Below are 22,510 nucleotides of genomic sequence, written 5' to 3' on the forward strand. Positions count from 1 at the left end.
GCTTCCAAGACTAGAGCTTGGCCACCGAGTTATATTACTATACGAATCGGGAACCTAAATAACTTGACATAGAGAAATGCAGTCTAGATTAAAAGCATGTGATAAAAGGTTTTGTTTTTTTAACACTGAATCATTTGGCCATCACTGAAACGCTTTCCTAAAAGTTCTATCCTTATCGCACAAACCTCTCAATATATTAGTCTACACAGTGAATCTTGATCACTAGGCTATGCCTAGATCATCTTCTCCTCATTTCAGTAGTGGCTAGGTGTTCTGGTGTGCAGGCTGAGGGCAAAGGCTTGTGTCAGTGTGACTCTGGTCATCAAGAAACCAGAACAAAATGTCTGTTCTTGTCCTCCGTAAATTTCCTTGCAGAGAAATGGAATGTTGCCTGGATTGCAGTCCCTTGATTTCTCTGGATGTAAAATGGTCTAAAACGAAATTTCTCTCAGTAAGTTAACACATGGTTTTACACAATATGCTCATCTATATTAAGGTTACCATGAAAAAAGATTGTCATGAATCCATAACTTTAAGTCTTTTTTTGTGTAAATTGGTTTACCAAAATGAAACCTTACACAGTTATACAAAACATAAAATAAGTTAATAAGAACAATATTTAGTAATGACATTTATAGCAAAAGAATTGATAAGATTATCTTAGGGCACTACAGAAACAATCACCATCTCAGTTTAATCCGATTGACTCGATATAGAAACTTAATTGCTGCTAAAGATAGTGGGACTTCGTTTACAGCCAACAAGCACTGTCAAAATTCATTAGCAGAAAGCCATTTTAATTTGTTCATGAATTTTTCAAACAAGGTAATGCTCACATTTTGTCACTTTGGACAATGTATAAACACATGATATATATATTCAGTAGTCTTTGGCTAATTTCAGTAAGAGGATTGCGAGTCTGAACCTTTTGTTTTAGTATGAATATTAAACATGTCTCCCATAGGTAGTGAATTTATTCTAAACCATAAACCGTGGGATCACCAGAAGGCGTTAGGAAATCTACCTAGGTATTGATCAAGAAATTAATATGACGTCGCTGGTAAACAATCTTGAATCTACATCCCCACACTACATCAAGCTGCTTAGTCAACTGCCCTCTTTTGTTACCAAGAAGAACTTTACCATGATTCGGAGAGCCATCATTGGCACCGGGTTAGATTAATGTGGCAGTATTCTTCATGGCATAGGTCCGGGTGATATCTCCAAATGACAACTCATTCAAAACAGTGCTCTTAAGGCGGTGGAATGATTGGGCCGACGTGTCAAAAGCCAGAAAGAAATTGCATTGGCTACCAATTGAAGCAAGAATTTCATTTCTACTATTGACTCTTACCCATAAATTACTATTTGACTTCAGCCTAACTACCTGTCTAAAAGGCTCTCATGGCTACCAAAGGTTCCTGAGATCAAACAACACTAATCTATTTTCGGTGCCTAGGACAAAAGTGTCTTTGGTTAGCCGGGGGGCATTCCACTGCCGAACCTATAGGCTTTGGAATGCATTGTCCTCTTACCTTACGGATTGAGCATCCCTGGATATCTTTGAACGGACCCTGCAAACCCACTTATTGGCATGAGTTTGATTACCTTTCATGTCTGATTGAGTATCCTGCGAATTGTGGTTTTATGTTTTCTTCTGAGCTATTTGTTTTTGTCCTGTTTTGTGTGTTTTGTTTGTATTAGCACCCTGATGCCCCCCTGGGTTAGATTGTCTTTCCCTGGCTCTTTATACATATAAAATAAATGAATAAATAAATTGCGGGAGATATCCCAAACTCTTTTCGACCCAACACAGTGTCCAGATAACATCTACCTCTTACTGCTATCAATAGTATCATCTCAATCCTTTGTGAAAAGTGTATTGTTCACCTCTGCAGGGTTTCTTGCCAAAGTATCAGCAGATAAAAAAGATGGAGGCTAATAAGGCTTCACATCTGTTCATAAACTGCAAAATGGCACCAGATTTACCCGCATGCATTATTTTGGGAAAATCGATATACAGGGAGCTCAGAGGGTGAATGACTAAGAGTTTGTAGAGAAGTCAAATCTCCCGTTGAACCAGCCTACTCAAGAAAGTAAGCCAAGTTCATAATCCACGATGGCGGTTGAGACACAATTGGGCGACAACAGAGTTCTTTTCCATATGAAACCTTCTTCTCTTTTGGTCTATAACCCCGGGCATCACCATATGCACTCTATTAGTTTTTAATATTGAAAGTTACCACATTTGTGAAACCCTATGTTCTATGTACAATTTGGTTTTAAAAGCATGTTTTTATGGACACTTATATTTGTCTCTTTGTTGCTTTCATCGCGTAGTTTTATGGATTTCATTGCAGAATACATATTTATTTATTTTTATTTATTTATTTTTACATTTATAAAGCACTCACACAGCCTGCAGGCATTGAGGCGCTGTTACAGGAATTGTTTGTTTTTCTTAGTTGCGTTATTGTGTTTTTTTGTTTTTTTTTTGTCTTAGTTACGTATTTATAACACGCTTAAACACCCAGAGGTTTCTAAGCGCGGACCCGGAGATTGAACCTGTGTTGCTTCGTGTTGTCTTGCTTCCAAGACGCACACGCTGCCGCTGAGCTATCCTCCCGGGATTTGATTGACATGACTTAGTACAAGCAACCAATCTTCATTAAAGTCCATCACCCTGCAATGTCAAACCTTAAGTCACACAACACAATCACTTCACACCACTCATTTTAAATTGTAGGTAGTGTACATCAGTACTATGGTTAAGGGAGTGTTGTGAAGTAGTGATGAAGTGTGAGTTCATGTTTGATTTGAATACCCAATAGTTTATGATGTGGTGGGAGTGGAAAGCAAATATATTGTGCAGGCTGTTAAATAAATTCAGAAATTGCCCTAGAGGTGGTCGTGAACATTTACACTTAAGTTAAAAAAGCTCTTCGTGCAGTTTTCATAACGTGTATTTGGAAGTGCAAAAAAAGCTGTAAACATAGGTGAACTCACATTTACACCTTTCCTTTACACGGATGACTATAGGTCAGTGTAAAAGCCTGCCGCATTTAATGCTTGGAGCACGCATTTGCAAAGGGATCGCACGGAATCAGCATGCTTTTACCGAGTGGAAAAACATGCGTATTGCTTTGAAATCCATTGGTTTACCTCTAGATTGAAAATCTCATGAAGGCTGTAAACAAGGTGACTTTGCCAGGCAGACTGGGAAGCCGAGCAGACATGTAAATTCTGCCCTGCTGCCCAACTCCGGCTGGCAAATCCTGAAAACTCACTAGATCATTAAAGTTGCGTTATTGATTACTTACCACCACTTTCACTAAGCCAAACAGAGTTTAGAAAATTACCCAAGACATGTTTTTACCATTGTCCCCATACTCATAAATAGGTCCTGGGTGTTTGGAGTAGCCTTAAAGTAGTTGGCACTTCTTTTTACAGGTAACTCCTTGTTAAAAAAAATACAACTTTTTTACAAGCTATATTAACAACATACTTAAATAGCATTAGCGTTTCCTAGATCATACCAAAAACAACATACCAGTCTCATCTCTCGCAAAAACCTATAGCTGCACACTGACTCCCCTGAAACACATACACCTTGTTTGATAAAAGATAAATGTCCCTTCTCATCTTTCTTTGTGCAGGCAAGTAATGCACATTTAAACTGGATGGGCCCATTTGAACTAGTAAAAGGAACCCAAGGGAGAATGTCCTACTTATTGGCCTGATAAGCCTGTATTTTTCAGTGTATGTGCATCTCGGTGTGATATAGCTATATTTATTTCGGAACCTAGGTTTTTGCAGCATAGTAATAAAATAATAGAGGTCCTGAAGTTGGAGTTGCCAGTTTGAAACACTGATGGGAAAATCGGGGATATTTCCCTCCCTTTGTACTCAAGGAGCTCCTGCTTTTCAGTGTATGTGCATCCTTAAATCAATATCCAATACTGATAGGGGACCCCAGATATTTTGCCTAATGTGACTGTAATGTTGCGGGACTGGTTGAACACATTTCTAATCAATGTGTTGGGAGGAAGCAAGATAAAGTAGACTGTGGTGATCTCCACTGATTAGGGGGATCAGCAAAACTCTCATTGTGGTTATGGACCCATAGGCTCACTTGGCATACCCCTAAATACTGATGGTATGCCCCTGTTACTTATCAATGTATGCAAAAAGAACCATGATAAAGTCTGTCATACCCGGTAAGGGAACTGAATAATCCTCCATGATTGCTCGATGGTGAAGATCTGCCTGGTACCTCCAGCAACCCGGCTATCAGCCTTTCATGTGATTTCTAACTTCTCTTATCTGATTTTACTAGAAAAGATGAGGTTTTATCCACCACCAGATTGGAATTGACCTGGTGACTAAGAGAGTTGATCTCTAGTGGCTGATGGAGCAAAAGACATGCATATGTAAAGAAACACTAGGCTTCGGCCTGCAAGAATACTTGAGCACTGTGCCCTCACCTCTGCTGCAACCCAAAACAAGTGAGTCTGTCAGCACGATGCTACTCAAAGCTGTGCTCCACTCAATCAGAAAGCCTGCACCTTACCCAAGCAACAATGAGTGGTATGTCTCAGCCCCTTCAATACCAGCCGCAATCCCAATGCCACTGGGGTTCCTGTCTCTGTACAATATGACAATGACTGTTGCTGACTCAAAATGTTTGTTTGCCTAACAGCTCTAAAAAGAAAGAAGCTAAATGCACCTGACATTGAGGTACCAATCTGAATTTTTGACAACCGTGATGTAACAAAATGAATGGACCTGTTGAAAGAGATATTGTCCAACCAATCATTGACCGACATAGCTTGGCCAAGGGACATGCAGGCTAGTTGAGAAGCTTCTGGTAAATGGTTTTTGTTCTAACCATGACAGAGAGCTGCTTTTGGAATCCAGCTAAGCATACAAGTTCTATATTTTGCAATCTGTTGTTTAGCCATATTAAATTACTTCGTTGTAATTTAATTTGACAACATTACTTCATGGGAAAGTAATTTTGTATACGTTGTTAAGGGTTAGTGGGTATAGAGGGATGGGGTACAGGGTGGGGGCGGTAGTGGCGTGTAAGTGGGAATGGAGGACCCCCCATAAAATAATTAAAAAAAAATAATTGGTGAGAATATTTATGCCAGGACCTTAAAGAAATGGATCACAATCAATTGGATATTCCAGAATCAAAGCATCATGGCATACTCCACTATTGATGCCCTTGTTCAGCAAAATCAACTGCAGGACTGTTTCGTGTTTAGCCATTGAGCCACGGTATACCTTAGACCTGTACTAACCTAATATTAGAGTTAGACCAAGCATTGTTTGCTGGATTTTTGGAACGGTCAGGCAATCATCTATATGCATTTTGAGTCTCAGCGAACCTCTCAATTCTCTGGTGACCACAGGGTTGACCCACACACCAGCAGTTCATGGTTCATTTACTCTTTAACATTGACGAATGGGATTCTTATTAAGGACATGACCTCAATATATATGTGTCCTTCTCAAATTTTAGAGCGGTATGTATTTAATCCATTCTTCCACCTGCAGATTGCTTTTAGTTAAAGTAGTCTGCAACTTGAGAAGCCCCACTCCGCTCCGGAGAGCATGGCCTTGCCTGGTCAAAACCACCAATAAAGGTATAAAGGATGGTTCACAGTGCCCTGCTTGCGTAGTTAAACATGTACTCAGTGTATACCCTTGTAACAAATCTTTTCTTGATATTTGTAATTTTGTTGTTTCCCGTTTGTCTTATTCACGTTCTGTGAGTCTTTATTTTCCATACTTAACTTTACATGATAATGTTTGCACACAGATTCATTTTTAATAACATTTTGTTTTTGGTTCCCCTAAGTAATTATATCATTTAGGAAGACCATTTCAAAAGACACCTTCTATAAAACAATTGATCTCAGCAAGAATGTTTATGTCACCTTTTTTTATACTTTCCTTTTATACTTCAGAATTTCATCATTCATTGACACATTCATTTACTACAGTGGAAATGTTGGACTCGAAAAGGAATTGATGCTCATTGCCATTCTTTCCAACAAAATGCATGTGAAAAGAAAAATGTTCTAGAGGCCACCCTACGTAGAAAACCACCCAAACTACATTTCTATAAATGGAATGGACATTAATTGCAAAGTCAATTTCAGGACTAGATGTTTATTTATGCATCTCTTCCCCTGGGTGGTATATAAAGCTCATTGGCCCAGAGAGACATAGAGATAGATTATGCCATTCCAGAATACACCTGTGATGCCTAATGGCCAATTGACTAGTGCTGCGCCTGCTTACTGAACTGTCCTAAATAAGAAAGATATCCGTGCATCTTCAAGCAGTTGGCCACCTGGTTGTGACAGAGCCAAGCCAATAAACTTATGTTGTGCTTGTACGCATTGATTGAGCCATACCATGACTGAAAGTGCCTTTTCTGCAGTTCTTGAGGCCATCTGTGAGTTATCTACCATACACCAGTATTTAGAAAATACTTCAAGTTTCCTGGCATATCTCTTCTATTAGCAGCCGAAGATGATCCTCAAAAGAAATCTACATCGAGGCTCTGCTTGTTGGTATGTGGTTTAATCTTTCCCCAGCCTTTGACGTAAGCTTCTGAATCCAGTAGATACGTATAGGGGAAAAAAGGTCCCAAAATAGTAAAATCCAACAAATACATAGAAGCAGGTCTCTGGAAATATGTGCACTGGATTTGAGGTCTTATCAGAAACATGCTCCATAGAAGAAATCCAGCGAAATGTGCCTTGAGAATTGAAGCCCGACAAGCTGGCCAACCAATGTGTGGGTTGCCTACTGCACTTACATATTGCGGGGGGCTCAATAAGGAGATCTTGAAACTCAGTGCCGCACATGAGGCAAGAACACTCAAATTGTGGGTTGCACTGTCATTATTCCAGTTCTAGAATGGCCAACAGTATCTACCCTGACTTCTCACCACTCAGTTCTGCATCAGAAGTCTCAATAATATAAATGTCTTTTTAACTGAGTTAAGAAGATACAATTGTGCAGCTCATTGAAGCTACACGGACTGCATATATCGGTCCTTTTGGAACCACTCCCTCTGGTTTCAACCCCATCTATAAGTCCCCACCAGAGCCTTTTAACCAAGTCTAAGTTGAAACAGCTTCCCCTATAAAATACTACTCAGGCCATATGCATTGCAGTGGATTATCCCATTTTATCATGTATTCTCCTTAAAACTGTTACACACACTGAAGGGATATTTTATCAATTAACACATTCTGTCAATAAGTTTTAATATTTGTTTTGCCAATTAGGGCTTTTATAAAGATTATTGCACGTTTGTATTTCAGATGCATGTTTTAATACATTCTAATTGTTTACATTTCTGGTAGTCATAACTTAATCATTTAATGTGTCTACTGACCTGGATTTTTTTCTTTTTTAGCAAGTTCTCTTACCTCTTCTGAAGATAAGCCTTATGTTTAACCCGTCCCCAAGAAACCTTTGAAGATTGGTGGAATTGATCAGCCATTCTTGCCTATGTGTAAGATTCAGTACAAGCCATTGTACCTTCAAGTCAATCCACTGCCTGGAAGTTGACACATTCTCAAACGTGTCACCTCTAGCCGTCATTGATAATGACAATGATCTATCATTATTCTAAGCTAATATTCTGACCATGCATATCTATTGAAACTTTGTATATGTATGCCCCTAAAAACCCCTACCAAGACTGTAACCCTACCAGAGTAAAATTCTGGCCTATGTGAGGAACTAAAAAAATACAATCTGAAATCCCTATTATATAATAACTCACATTTCTATTCAATTAACTAAGAATAAAATGATAACATTAGGGTTCTTTGAAATTACTATATCTGTATAACTAAATAGGGCAAGGGCATTTTGAAGAAAGAACCATCCTAAAATTCAGAAATAAACAGTACATATTTCTACTTAGGAACTGGTCCTAGCTTGTATACGAGAAACCTATCCCTTGGATACATGCCGCAGCCATATTAAATATAAATATAACTTGGTTCTCTGAACCATAGACTCCTACCTCTGAATGCCATTATCCTTTCACTGGTGTGAGGGAAAACATAATTTGAAGTGCATTGTAATGTGGGTATTTAGGGACTTCTTGTAAAAGCACGAGGCCCAGCTGAGCTGGACTCTTTCATGAGCTGATGAATGTGAAGAGAGAAAACATTTTTAAAACATATATATTCACTGCATGCTTCTTTTATTCTACTGCATTATTACAATTAGAACATTTGACTTTTTCACATGATGAATATAAGAGAACACATATTCAAAAAAGCTAGCAGGCACCCCTCACTAGATAGAACATGGCATTAGGCTTCCCCTCACTGATGAGGCCCAACAAGGCTGAAGCACGTGTTTGGGGTTGCTGTTGGTACTCTTGTTCAAAGGTGATTTGCCTGGCATTTTGGTGCTGTACTGCCCTAGTGGGCACGACAAAGACTGATATGCAAATGGTTATTCCTCCTTTATGAAATGTACGGTGAGCAAAAATCGATGGCTGCAGACTCTCACAGTGAGTAAAAACCACTGAACCGGTTATCAAGCCATGTTCTTTCAGGAGAGGGGTGCCTGCTACTTTTTTGCATAAGAGAACACATACCTGATAATTCCTCCCACTTTGGTAATTAAAAGGAGGGTCTTGAAGACTATTGATTTACATTCCTTGCTTAACTGACAACGTATCTGCCTACTAACTGGGCAGCCAGGTGACCTGGGTCTGAATAGAACGAAGAATGCAGTGAATTTTGTTGCTTAATTCTGCTTTGATGATGTTGTAGATGTGTGAACTCTTTGCCTATTAAATCCTAACACCAATGAAAAATATTAAAGCTTGTCGAATCCTGAGGGATGGGACTGACTCATTTCTGTTACAAAGTTTTCTTTGTCTGTTTTGAGTTTGTCTACTGCAACACTGTAAAATAAAGAACAACAAAATGGGCAGTCCAGAAATGTGGTGCGCTAAAACTTGCAGATACTGGATTACATAGGTATGCTCTAAACTGTTCTATAGAGGGAAGTATAGCTCAGAATACTCACACAATGTGTGTTGTTCGATGAGGTCCAAGTAATCTGGGATAAGATTCTATTACATATTTTCTTATCTAGCATTTTTTTTTTATTTGCCATTTCCCTCCTTCTTTCCCCTCGTATCCCTTATGTATTTCTCTCTTTTTGTGTGACATATCATACTTTATTATTTCAAATAGTTGTGATTTATACAGAACAGTCTAAGTTGTGTAATTGTCCAATTAGAGGGAATCTAATGTAAAGAAAGGCTATATGCTAATTGTTAGCCTTGAGAAGGACCAAGGTGGTTGAAACACCTGTCGGATAAGGCAATGAGGCTCATGATTCGATTGTATTCTGTTTAGGGAAGGGATGATCAGTTTCATGTTGTGATTGTTTGTTGATTTATACCTGCTTTGGCAAGGTCTGTGTTCTAATTTGATTAACTGTTTAATTTAGACATTATCAGAGAAGCACATTATTTCTAGTATATCTACTGTTTAACTGTGTAAAAAGTATGTCTTCTGTAGCTGATCTGAGCTCAACAAATCTCTGTGTCTGATTTACATGTCACTGGTTTCTGATCAGGGAACTGGGTTCACCACATTAAATCATCATATATGCACTAAGACAATTTAAATATTTGCCAGATAACTTTAAAGACAATTTAAATATTTGCCAGATAACTTTAAATGAAAAAAGTTTTTAATAGCTATATGATTGTTTAAAGTTAGGTCTTTGGGGGATCATGTATGCTACTTTCTCGATCCCTTCTGCTTTACAGTAGGAAGTGTTAACTAGAAATCACACAGGAACATCAGTTCTGTTACATTATTTAGTCCTAGGGCTACAGTTTTAAAGTAGTTTAGTCTTTAAAGACTTTGAAGAGCTTATCCTGAACACCTTCATTGTCTGTTCAGATTTGTTATGCTATGTTGGGTTGTCTTATACTACACACCGTTACTATTAGTATGGTGTCCAGGCACTCACGTGGCTCTGTAAGAAAGAGTGTGGGGTTGCGTGCGAAGGAAGAGGGTTAAGATACATGTTAACATGTTGTGCTCGTTTGTTGATGCTTGCAGAACCAGGAGAAACGGGTGTCTGTGCATATTGATTTTCTATGTGAGATTAGATGGCTTCTTCTAACCGAAGGGGTAAGGCTCAGTGCCTGAGATTGTTTGTTGTATGCAAATGTTTATTATGTTCGGTGTCTGTGTGTGTTACATGTGTGATTTGGCTGTCACATGGGCCATGTGTGATACTTGGGAGATATGCTGTAGAGGAGCAAGGGTGATTAGTGCATTGGCTACTCTGTGTTTTACTGAGGACAATGCATGCGCTAACCCGCAAAATTCTTCTAAGTGTAATACATTGGTCAACCTCGAAATTCCTCTGAGTGTGATGCATCTGCTAACTCTCACAATCCATCTAAGTGCAATACGTTGGCACCTTCAAGGTTCTTCTAAGTGCAATGCATTGGCTACTCTCATAGATTCTTCTAAATTCAGTCCATAGGCTAACCTTCACAATTCGTCTATGTGCAAAGTATTGGCTATTCTCTGAGATTCTTCTAAGTGCAGTGCTTTCCCTAACCCTCACAATTCTTTCTAAGTGTAATACATTGGCTACCTTTGAAGATTCTTCTAAGTGCAATACATTGGCTAGCCTTCACAATTCTTCGAACAGTGATACACTGGCTATCCTTGAAGATTCTTGTACGTGCAATATGTTGGCTGGCCTTCACAAATCTTCTAAATGTGATACACTGGCTACCCTTGAAGATTCTTTTAAGTGCAATACGTTGGATGACCTTCACACATCCTCTAAGTGCAATACATGGGCTAGCCTTGACAATTCATTTAAGTGTGATACAAAGGCTAAGCTTCTCCATTCTTCTAAGTGCAATGCATTGGCTAATCTTTAGTTCTTCTAAGTGTAATACACTGGCTACCCTCGAAGATTAGTCAAGTGCCATGAATGAATTCTAAGTGTGGCATATGCGAACAGTCACAATTCCATCTAGATACGGCGCAGGCTAATGTTCGAATTTCTAAGTGTGGGCATATGCTAACATTCACAATCCCATCTAGATACGGCGCAGGCTAATGTTCTAAGTTCTAAGTGTGGCACATGCTAACATTCAGGTTCCATCGAAGTGGGGCGGATATTAACATCCGGATTACGTCTAAGTGTGGCATATGCTAACATTCACAATCCCATCTAGATGTGGCACAGGCTAATGTTCTAAGTTCTAAGTGTGGCATATGCTATCATTCACAATCCCATCTAGATACGGCGCAGGCTAATGATCGGAATTCTAAGTATGGCATATGCTAACAGTCACAATTCCATTTCGATACGGTGCAGGCTAATGTTTGAAATTCTCAGTGTGGCATATGCTAACATTCACAATCCCATCTAGATACGGCACAGGCTAATTTTCTAAGTTCTAAGTGTGGCACATGCTAACATTCAGGTTCCAGCTAGGTGGGGCGGATGCTAACATTCAGATTCCGTCTAAGTGTGACAGATGCTAACATTCACAATCCTATCTAGATACAGCACAGGTTAATGTTCTAAATTCTAGGTGTGGCACATGCTAACATTCAGGTTCCATTTAGGTGTTGCAGGTGCTAACATTTGGATTCCGTCTAAGTGTGGCATATGCTAACTTTGAGAGTTCTATCAGGATGCAATGCAGGCTGGTGTTCAGAAATCATCTAAGTGTGGCACCTGTTGACCTTGACAGGTATGTTAGAATATAGTGCAAGGCAACATCTACAGTCCTGTCATGGATAGGTTCAGGCTGGTGGTCTCAAATCGTTCTGATTATGCCTGGTGTAAGTCTATGACAGTCTATGTTATGGGAAGGTAAGGTAGAGTGGCGAGGGCTTTCTGGAGAAGAGTTATTGCTCTACATCCCATCCATGCCACACTTACAGTTGTTGTTGGTGTCTGTTAGCTGCTGGTTTCACTGGCTTCCCCTGCTAACACCGGCAGACACATCTTGGAGCCGCCAATGTAGGTGCCGCCTCTAAGCTGCGGGGGCTGCAACAGGCAGAGGGCTGCCCTGGGGTGTCACTTATGACCGTGCAGGGCACCAATCAGGTCGCAGGGGTGGTGCTGGAGGTGGGCACAGGGAACCGGGAAGCTATGGGGCTGCTGGGGGAAGCAGGCACTGAGTGCGCTTCAAATGCTTTTTAAAGCACAAAATTTAATTTTCTCAGCTGCTCTGCAGCGCTGGGGACGTCAGTTTACTCACTGCGCCAGGGGATTGATAAAAGGCGAGGGTGCGGCGAGCCAGCGAGGTCCTTTAGCCCTCTGTTGCTGTATTTCCTTTGGGCACCAATCAGGTCGCAAGGGTGGTGCGGGCGGCGGGCACAGGGAAGCAGGAAGCTATGATGCTGCTGCGGGAAGAAGGCGCTGATTGCGCTTCACGTGCTTTTTAAAGCACAAAATGTAATATTCTGAGCTGCTCTTCAGCGCTGGGGGCCTCAGGTTACTCACCTCGCCAGGGGATTGATAAACTGGCGAGGGTGTGGCAAGCCAGCGAGGTCCTTTAGCCCTCTATTGCTGTATTTCCTTCGGGCACCAATCAAGTCGCAAGGGTGGTGCGGGAGGCGGGCACAGGGAACCGGGAAGCTATGGTGCTGCTGGGGGAAGAAGGCGCTGAGTGCGCTTCACATGCTTTTTAAAACACAAAATGTAATATTCTCATCTGCTCTGCAGCGCTGGGGGCCTCAGGTTATTCACCGCACCAGGGGATATATAAAATGGGGAGGGTGTGGTGAGCCAGCAATGTCCTTTAGCTTTCTGTTGCTGTATTTTCTTCAGGCACCAATCAGGTCGCAGGGGTGGTGCGGGAGGCAGGCACAGGGAACCGGGAAGCTATGGGGCTACTGGGGGAAGCAGGCGCTGAGTGCGCTTCACATGCCTTTTAAAGCATAACATGTAATATTCTAATCTGCTCTGCAGCGCTGGGGGCCTCAGGTTACTCACTGTGCAAGGGGATTGATAAAATGGCGATGGTGCAGCGAGCCAGTGAGGTCCTTTAGCCCTCTGTTGCTGTATTTCCTTCGGGCACCAATCAGGTCACAGGGGTGGTGCGGGAGGCGGGCACAGGGAACCGGGAAGGTATGGGGTTGCTGGAGGAAGCAGGCGCTGAGTGCGCTTCACATGCTTTTTAAAGCACAAAATGTAATATTCTCAGCTGCTTTGCAGCGCTGGGGGCCTCAGGTTACGCACTGCACCAGGGGATTGATAAAATGGCGAGGGTGCGGAGAGCCAGCGAAGTAAAGAATGTAATGCATAATACTCGCCTGGTTGTCGTTAATAGAATCTAAACCCACTTCTCGCGTTAGTGAGGGGGATTAGCCATTCTATGACAAGACAGGAGGCTTCATATTATGCAAGTTTGAAGCCCTTGCATCATATTAATTGCAACATGATCAATACAATAGTGACAATAAAATAGAATCAGATACATGTTTCAAATGTTTGGATTTTTGACCCATCAGCTGCTTACAAAATTCCTCTCTAGGCTAAGCCCCCCCAGGAGCTGTCCTAGATGGTAAAGCAGACTTAACTGCAGAAAACCCAGGAAGATGTGCCAATTCCATAATCCCGCAGAACTCCACAGAATCCACCCGGCTAACGGGTCGGGGGTCGGGGAAGAGAGACTGGCTTTGTATAGAAATTATCAGCTGAGAGGCATTAGGAGTACTAAGCTCCTCCGTCTTCAACTCAAAACATTTTAAACACTTCATGACCTACCATCTACTGGAAAACCTAGAAAATAATAAGAAGGTAAGCACTGGAGATAAAGAAAGTTACTCCTTGAGGGGTGAACGTTTGTTGGCCACATGCAATACTTTGATAACAGAAAAAGATCATATAGAAAAACAAGACATAACCACATAGCAATCCTGGAAATCAATTGTTGGAAAGACAAATCTTCATTAGAAAGCCCAGAACGGGAGAAATGGGACACCTTATTAATATCACATAGAACCAAAACCAAGCTTTTGAGGGCCCTGTGCACCCAGAAGAGCCTTCCCCGTGGCTCACCCTTAACCACAAAAATGCCCCTAGACGTATCTGACCCCTTTTATATACATGTACGCTTTCCTAAACCCATTTCTCCAGAAATGTTTTACTTCTACCGGAGGCAGAAGCGGATGGAAGAGTTGAGCCACACACCATGTAACCTAGCAGACACCCACTAAATAGTAGCCTAACGTAGAAGAGGCTTCCCAGGAAACCCTGATGACCCAGAGATATTTCTGTGAAACCCCTGGAAACCCCAAGAATAACTCAAACTTCCAAGCCATAAGACGGAGACCTGTAATGGCTGGCTCAAGAGGTGGCTTGACGAGTCAGAGAGAAGCCTCTATAGGAGAAAGATAATACAAATCAGATCCACTGCCCAATGCAGAAAGTTAAGAACCACACCTGGAAAGGCCAAACGAGATTGGGGCAACCAACGCTAGAGGTGTCGCTTTCCTGAGCCCTTGAACAAAGGACTCTGTTATCATGACAAGAAGGAAAGATATTTACCTACACCTGACCCTGGAGAGAGAAGAACTTGGCAAAGAGAGATCTGTCCTGCAACCAGTCGCTCCCATCATGGATATGTCTGGAATTCCAATCCGCAACAAAGCCTCTTACTCCGGAACACATTCCACTTTAACAGAATGTCCTGATCCCTGATGAAACTAAAATCCCTTGCTAAAAGTGCTTGGGGGTTTGACCTTATTCCCCCCAAATGATAGATGCATCGCCTGGATTAAACATAGACCAACCTAAGGTGGAAACAATTAAACCGATGGTCCTTGAACAAATTCTAAACTACAAAAAACGCGCTAGCTGCACTAAACGGTTAATATGAAGTTTTGTACAAGAAGTGGACTAACATCCGCTTGAGTAAAAAACTGAACTATCCTAGCACCCCCAGCACAATCTGCTGGCACTTGATTTCAGAACGACCTCCAGAAGGGGAGCCAAAACGTTTACCCTGCTATCCAAGCATCTAATAGTTAGAACCACTAAAGGAGTCTCCACCTGCCCTCGGGGAACAGAGAAGACAGACTCTTGCAAGGTTGATTGATGTTGAGGTGCTGTAACGCCCTGCTAAAGAGAGTGTCTGAAGATAACTTCCATGGAAGATGATCACCACCCCCCGTCCCCGCTAACCGTCTGCGGGAGACCCTCCCTTCTTTGAGGAGGAGATGATTTTACTTCACTATCTAATAAAAGCATGCAGCCCGAAGGAGAAGGATGCAGAGCCTGGGGTCCATTTTGAAGCTCAGAAATTGGACATCTTGCACCGCTTCAATATGGACTCTTTGCACTTATAACCAAACCCCCACAACTGAAGAAGGGGCACCATAGGAATCTGGAGAAACTGAGAAGTCTTAATCCAAAAGAAGAATATTATCCAAGTCTCTTTAAACCTAAGAAGTGCCATCAGCGGCTTTACTAGTCTGTTAAAATACCATGAAGCTGACAAAAAGGCCAAACAGACAGGAGGCAAAAAACCCAGTGCAAACCCTGCACTGGTACTGAAGAAGTACTCCAGCTGAGGAAAATAGAAAAAACCCATTAGGTGTGCATCCCTGAGGTGTAACCTTATTATGCAATCCACCTAAAAAGGGGGGAAGGGGCTTGGGACCAGAGCTATCATGCTCAGAAATTGAGGGCTGTGAAGGATGCTGGGACCACCGCCGCTGGAGAAAAAAATGAGGCTTGTCAACTCTGCATGCATGAAATCCTGCTTGGTTTTGCCGGCCACTAGGGGAAGTGTCAAGGGAAAAAACTGACAAGGGGATAAAAACTGGGCTTGAACTCCTCGAGCAGAGGAAAAATTGTACACACGGCTTGATGTATTAGCAGGGACAGGCAGAGCCTTGGGAGGAGGGGGGAGTTCTAAAATGATATTTTGGTCAATGCTTCCCTCCCCTAATACCACCAGGTGGTTTCCAAGCACTGTATCAGGATCCGTACCTGGGTTGCAGTGGGTTGACTTTCTTCCAGAGGAATGCGTTGTCCTTGAGCCATCCTTCCTCCCATAAATATCTTTAATATTGGTATATCTAATTGCCATATAACGATAAAGACACATGAGGGGTATTTACGCTGCTCTTTAAGGATAGAGGCGTTGGCGTTGTTGAGCAGGCAAACAGATCTCAAAAGGAAGCCCTGCAGGACTTGCACATCAATAGGGAAATTAGAGGATCCTTCTCTCTTTAGCCAGTTGAGCTAACTGGAATATCTGACCCCATCACACGGTTACCACTCTTGCAGTCTTCATGTATCCCCTTCTTAGGCCAATGAATAACCGACTGGAACTGTGGGGACCCCTATATCTAATCCATTCTTGGGGAGGAGAAATGCCTAAGGGAATTGGACAGACTGAATTTGTCCTGAACGTGTTTACTTTATTAAAGTATCTACAGGGAGCTTGCATCTAATGGGAAAGGGTGACGACAGAAAATTGTGTTAATGGGTCCATGAAACACTAAGATTAGCGTAGGATTGAGGTCTGAGCGATGGCTGAATAGGAAGGCAAGCCCCCCCCCCTATAAGTCTGATAACGACCTCCTTCTCCAACCCGTCTCTTTTCTTTGAAGGGCAATAAATAAATAAATACAATGTAATTACCAACAGGTAATCATTAATGTGCTTCACACACAGCTTAACCTAGTGTTGTAACAGAAGAATAAGCTGAGCAAAAACACCTCAAGCTGCTCACCCTACCATGGTGTGGTAACCAACAGCACATGAGGGAGTAACCTCGCTTTAGAACTCAGGGAAAGCCCAAACCCGAGCAGGAAACGGCACTTAGATCACCTGTGCCGGAATGCAGGGACAATATAACTATATTGCCATATTAAATGAAAAAAACCCTATTTTTAAAGAAAATGTATTCAAGAATTGGTCGGGAGCTGGATGAAACATGGAGCTCCCATCTTGCTAACCTCTCATTATTAAATGAAATATAGCGACCCCCCCCACACACATGTCCAGCATCTAAAACAAAAAACTCTTGCCAGACTGCTGAGTGGGCGAGACACTGCCGGCAAAGTTTTGCCAGTTTTAAGCTATTTGTAACTGTTCTCTTATAACACGCTTAACACAAGAAAACACAGGGCTGCACTGAGATTTTGCTACTGAAAAATGACAGGGAGAACCCCAGGGTCTCACACATGGAAAACATGCCTCATTAAGCTACCCCTCTGAGGTAACGCATAACTTAGTGAAGCCCCCCCCCCACGTGGGGAACCAAAGCTAAAACTTTGCTACGTCCTTGCGTGAGATGCCTGGGGAGGGAGGGGCCGGGCGGCCCACAGCAGAGAACGCCTCATTTTAATATAGAGCTCTCCACGCGCGTCGTGTCTGAAGCGAAAGCTTCTATAAGGCCTGCGCATGATGGATCTGAAGTTGGTGGGCATACCAGCGGTAAAGAAATATACAAAAAAAGACAGGCCTGAGCGCGTCGGGTCTGAAGCTAAAGCTTCGTGCCGACACGCACGCATCGGGACGTGCATTGATTATAATTAAAAATAAACATAACATAAGCAGCCCACGTGCCCCACGCGCGCCGGGTCTGAAGCAAAGCTTCAGGCAGGCCCGCGCGCATAGGGACTGCATTAACTATAATTACCTGAGGAAAAGAAGAGGCAACAGCATAAAATGAACCGCTAATAAAAGCGGCGGACACACACTGTCACAATAAAACAATCTATAATACCAAGGAACAATATTCTTAAAAAATGGAACACAATAACGTTTCATACAATAAATGTTTAACACCAATACATTCTACACAATGTATTCATGTCAATAATAAGGCCAACTTCTGATAGCATGCAAAGCACACAAGAAAGGAGTGACTTAGCTATGGCATCAGCAGCAAAGAAAGAGGAGTTGGGGTTAGAGTAATTAACCTTTATTGGGGTGGGTTTCAACTTGTTGGTCATCCACATGGCATGACCTGCCCTCCTTGTTGGACTGGTGTGTTTCCATTACACAGTATTTGAATTGTGTTCTAAGTTTGTGCTTAAACTATTTTGTTAATAAACGTTTTTTCTTTGCTGCTGTAGTTTCAGAAGTAAAGATTGTAATGCATAATATGAAGCCTCCTGCCTTGTCATAGAATCCCTGAAATCAGTATGCTTTGAAAATCCTCTCTCTCCATTGGCTAGCAAAGGGAGATCACCGGGCCTCAGCCTACGAGCCTTTTTTAGAGAAGTACAGCCTGGTTGATCCAGACTCATTCCCTTGAAACTAATGACTGAATATTGGTAAACAACACCTAATGTATAACTGTGAATGGAAACAGATTGGCATCGGATGAATACTGAATGTGTATGTTCCTCTTGCAGTACATAAAATAATATTACCATAAAACAAGGAAAGTGCTCATTGGTCGGGAAGATAGCTCATGGCCAAAGTGTTTGTCTTGGAAGAAGGATAACGCATAGCAACACGGGTTTGAATCCCGGTCTCGTGCTTGGAGACCATCTCAGGTATTATGCACGTTAGAAAAGAACAATAATGGCATCTCCCTCAGGGCCTGGCTGTGCTACCGGGTTCATCTGGTTGCGGTATACTGAACAACGGTGTGGGCGTTCTTAATAACCTGTTCTCGTTCATTATTTTGTCACTGGCTTGCAGTGGAGAGTGACAGGGAAGTTAAAAACATGAAAGTACGGCAGCAAGTCGTTAATGATATATTTAATTTTTTGAGTCTACGCTAATTCGTACCGTCTACAATGACATTGTTTTTGTCATTTAAATGCAGAGGTAAATTAATCCCAGAACTCCTGCCAAACCTTGTTCAAGCAGACAAAGCGCGGGCACAGTAGCTTGCAAGAAGCGAGCTAATGTGAGTGTACACCTCCAGCATTGTGGGGCAGCTCACTGTAATTAGGTATGAAGCGATAAATGGCATGTTGCATTGCACGCGCATTTAGAAGAAAGCAAACCGTCCCTGTGATCATCCTTATAAAGGCAGGCACCTCTGAACAAAACCTGCTTCCACGCTTCATTTTCACACAAAGGCGGCCTTCTCCTGGACTTCAGATTCAATCTCGCTCATGCGGCAGTTAGGCACGTGGACTGGCGCAGGTGACATGCCAAATTAATGGAGCCTGGTGGCTGGCTGCTACGCAACGTATGAACTAAATGCCGAGCGGGAACTGTATGGCTCGCCAGAGAAATATGTTGTATTTATTTTCAAACGAGAAAGTTGAACTGGGAAATCAATTAAGTGTGCAGGACATACTCCGCGCATTTCTAGATTGCACAACTTCATTAGACAACACAATTAATAAAGAAACAGCAGCAGTTCTACTAAATAAATAAAACCGTGCTTATCAAGGTTCTGAAGGCATTCAAACTTAACTATGTATCTCTCTCTCTCTCTCTCTCTCTCTATATATATATATATATTTATATATGTATATGTTATTTGTTTATTTTTTGGATTATGCGTGACATATACTGGTGACCGGATAAAAAAACGTTAAAAACCTGGACAGGGCAATTGACATAGAAGTAGGACTAACTCTTGAAAGTGGCTGTCAAGGCAGTACACTTCAGTAGAAGTTGGAGGAGAAGGGGTTTAAGTTACTTTCAAATAAACACATATTATAATTAATGTATCACAAATTTATCACAAACTGACACTATCTTAAGCTGTACAATGCAGTATTTCTTCTATGCTAGCTGTGTCTGTCAGCTATTAAGACCTACTACCAAAAACCGGGACCACTTAGGATTCCAATGGAAACATAACTTTGGAAAAGGAGGACAGAGCCCCAAATTTCGGTACAGTCCCGACAAAACCGGGACATCTGGTCACCCTACATATACAGACAGCTAGAGATACCAGGGTAGAAATAATGAGCATGTTGCTAAGAACGACTAACGGTTTAAAAACCATGCTCTGCCCAAAACGGGTGAACAGTTGCATCAAACATGTACATGGGACAGACACATACGTTAATCAGTGACGTCGGTAATGCGGATCAATAAGGTGTTCTGATAGCATTGATCAGTGTCGATGCAGACAAAGCATGTGATGACGTCTGGAGGCCCCAACTGTGGCAGTCATATCGAAGATGAAATGTCAGATCCTGGATTCTGCAGGCCATTCATACTATACTTTTTTGCAGAGAACTGACATTCATGAGGGTTTAGCTTGAGGCAGGGTCGGACTGGCCTATAGGGAAATTTGCCCATGGCCGGACCAAAAACACAAAATACTTGTGTGGGCCATTTATTTTGGTCAAAGGGACCACTTTTTTGGATAATGTGGGCCACTTTGACGAGTCACTTCACTATACGGCTAGTGGTTTTCACTAGTTTTGCTGAATAAATATTCTTTAAAATGCACAATTTACATCAAATGTTATCCAAAAAAAATAATAAAATCCTGGATACCATTCAAACAGTGTCACAAAAGGAATGAATAGACATTTGCAACTGTGGGCCACTTTTTCATTGGTGCCCGAGGCAATTTTATGACCCAGTGCGACCCTGGCTTGAGGGTTCAAAACTAGGAATGTCAAATACTGTCCTCACTAAAATTTGAAAGACTACACATATAGATGACTTACATATGAAGGGCTTTCCGCTAAAATTCTGTTATATGCATTTGTCAGAACTCTAAGAGCACTCTCTGAAAAGGGATTTTGCCATGAGGATAATAAATGGGCGTAACCCACGCTACACACTGCCTTATTTCACCTTTAATAAGAGAGATATGACCTCAATTACCGATTATCTTGTAAGACATTGGTCCGAAGTCCTTCATTGGGAGGGTGGAAGGTGATCACAACTCCCTCGTTTTATCTCCCAAACCAAGCGTGGCCCACACCAAAGAGTCAGACAATGCACATGAGTGCAGGGTAGGTTTAAGCTTCCGAGAGGCCCAATGTGCCCTCATTTGGGGGGCTCAGGTATTTGAGATGCATATCTTTACAGCAAATGCATTAGCCAGCTGAGCATTCTTACTAAGATTGGAGCCTTTAACCACCAGGCGACATGTTTATCTCTGCAGCAGGTACCTCAACATGCAGAGCTATGTTACTGGGATTGGAACCTCTAACCACTGAGCTATCTCAAAGGCTTACCCTTGGTGATTCTTACAACATCTGCAGTCATTAATGTTTTGCTAGGGTGGAAGGGTTACTGTGTGCCAGAATTATATCCAGGACTGTGTAGAAGCAATGGAGTAATCAGATGAAATTGAATTTGTGAAGAACTTATAAAATGAACAACCTAGGGGCCATATTTTACCCCCCATGACGTCACTCATGTTGCCACTATGTCACCCTCAGGGGATGGAATCGGTGCGAAGTTTGCAAGCATCACACATATTGTAATAGTGATGTGACAGAACACACACAATACTGGGTCATTAGTAGTGCATATGGTGGAAAAGCTAAAAGGGTGAAGTCACCGTTTACTATCGAGTCCACCTTTGCAGGGCATTTATTTTTGAAAAGAGTGTTGCCACCTCCACACCTTATCTTTGGATATCACTCCCATTTACTAGGCCACGTTACGCAAGGCACATGCCACACACCTCATCACATTGTGTGACTCCAGAGATAGCAGCAAATCACCCAGAAAGTAGTCTCACAGTACAACAATCTGATAAGATTGATGCGTTGGTTCAATCGCACAGTGCATCTAAATCAAAGTTCGGGGTGAACACAAGCGTCTACGCAGTTGTCTAATGAGGGTTTACAGTTTTCTGTTTCTGTTAATGGCTGTCACCAAACGTACACTCAGGGCTGTCTCTTTGTGTGTGAGAACAGAGATACATTGAGGGTAGCGGATCAGCTATTCACAGCCACTGGGTGGAGACTAATTTATGACCTGTGTTCCTGTTTCTCTTAGACTTGTTTGCTTTGCAATTTAAGTAAAAGGAAAGAAGCTGGGTGACACAGCGTCTGTCAGACATGTTTCCAACAGTGGATCACTGCAGACACAGCTGTGAATAAGTCATTGGCAGTGATTAGTGTTAGTGTGATGTCTCTTAAGGAGTGGGAATATTGGGTGATTAGAAACAAGAGGTCTGTAACACAAGCTCTAAGCTGTATAAAAAAATCCTTATTATGCCTTTATTTGTCTTTATTGTGTGACTTTAAATTTCTATGGTACCTCCGTCAACCCAGGAAAAACATTGTTACATATCTGTAAAGAGCTTGGAAGATATAAATGGAGACTCGTCGCAAATCTCACATATACTATTTAGCTAAGGTCTTTGATCTTGGGCACATTATGTAATCAGACTGTGTTTTATCGGCCAATATTTCGAATTACTAGATGTGATTTACTTTCCATTGTGCTTTCTCTCCAAAAAACCCTGCACTCAAGATTTACTACAATTTAGTTAGTAAGGAAGCCAACAGAAAATGTTTTCATTTTAGCAATGCATTCACTGTAA

General features: G+C 41.8%; 1 protein-coding gene across 1 annotated transcript in view; it reads left to right on the forward strand.

The window, feature by feature from the left end:
* Positions 1–22,510, forward strand: part of CDH12 (cadherin 12) — a 1,497,293-nt gene that overhangs the window by 1,057,697 nt on the left and 417,086 nt on the right. The gene's annotated exons all lie outside the window — the stretch shown is intronic.

Source organism: Ambystoma mexicanum, chromosome 5p, assembly GCF_040938575.1.
Source record: "Ambystoma mexicanum isolate Mex_15411 chromosome 5p, UKY_AmexF1_1, whole genome shotgun sequence".
NCBI classification, from domain to species: domain Eukaryota; kingdom Metazoa; phylum Chordata; class Amphibia; order Caudata; family Ambystomatidae; genus Ambystoma; species Ambystoma mexicanum.